General features: G+C 55.2%; 1 pseudogene across 1 annotated transcript in view; it reads left to right on the top strand.

Annotated features, from left to right (window-relative positions):
* The first annotated feature begins 207 nt into the window (after positions 1–207).
* Positions 208–757, top strand: part of LOC108304933 — a 944-nt pseudogene continuing 394 nt past the window's right edge. Inside the window, exon 1 of the transcript XR_005200423.1 lies at positions 208–751. The product of XR_005200423.1 is annotated as a prohibitin-like (transcript). The remainder of the gene's footprint in view (positions 752–757) is intronic.

Genomic DNA, 757 nt, shown 5'->3' with positions numbered 1-757 from the left:
GGCCTGACGGTGGGAGGCTGCAGGGGGACCCTGGTAGTGGCTGCTTCATACAGGGGTCCTGTGTCCCCTCAAAGACGCATGGAGGACCGTGGAGCCTGTAACTGCGGGGCCACTCTCCACGCCAGAGCCGGGAGACCCGGTGGAAATGTGCAGGCCACGTCACGCCCACACCTAAGAAAACGTCCCAGTCCTGACGGCACCAGCAAACAAGCAGTTAAAAGTATTCCGTGGTTGAATTCACGTGGAGGTCAGAGTGGAAGCAGGTGTGAGAGGGTCCAGCAGAAGAAAACATGGCTGCCAAAGTGTTTGAGTCCATTGGCAAGTTTGGCCTGGCCTTAGCTGTTGCAGGAGGCGTGGTGAACTCGGCCTTATATAATGTGGATGCTGGGCACAGAGCTGTCATCTTTGACCGATTCCGTGGAGTACAGGACATTGTGGTAGGGGAAGGACTCACTTTCTCATCCCATGGGTACATAAACCAATTATCTTTGACTGTCGTTCTCGGCCACGTAATGTGCCAGTCATCACTGGTAGCAAAGATTTACAGAATGTCAACATCACACTGCGCATCCTCTTCCGGCCCGTTGCTAGCCAGCTGCCTCGCATCTTCACCAGCATCGGAGACGACTATGATGAGCGCGTGCTGCCGTCCATCACGACCGAGATCCTCAAGTCAGTGGTGGCTCGCTTTGATGCTGGAGAACTAATCACCCAGAGAGAGCTGGTCTCCAGGCAGGTGAGCGACGACCTTACAGAG

Source organism: Cebus imitator, unplaced genomic scaffold (genome assembly GCF_001604975.1).
Source record: "Cebus imitator isolate Cc_AM_T3 unplaced genomic scaffold, Cebus_imitator-1.0 Scaffold59, whole genome shotgun sequence".
Taxonomy (NCBI): domain Eukaryota; kingdom Metazoa; phylum Chordata; class Mammalia; order Primates; family Cebidae; genus Cebus; species Cebus imitator.
The sequence above is the reverse complement of the archived record's forward strand: the minus strand, read 5'-3'. Positions and strand labels throughout refer to the sequence as shown.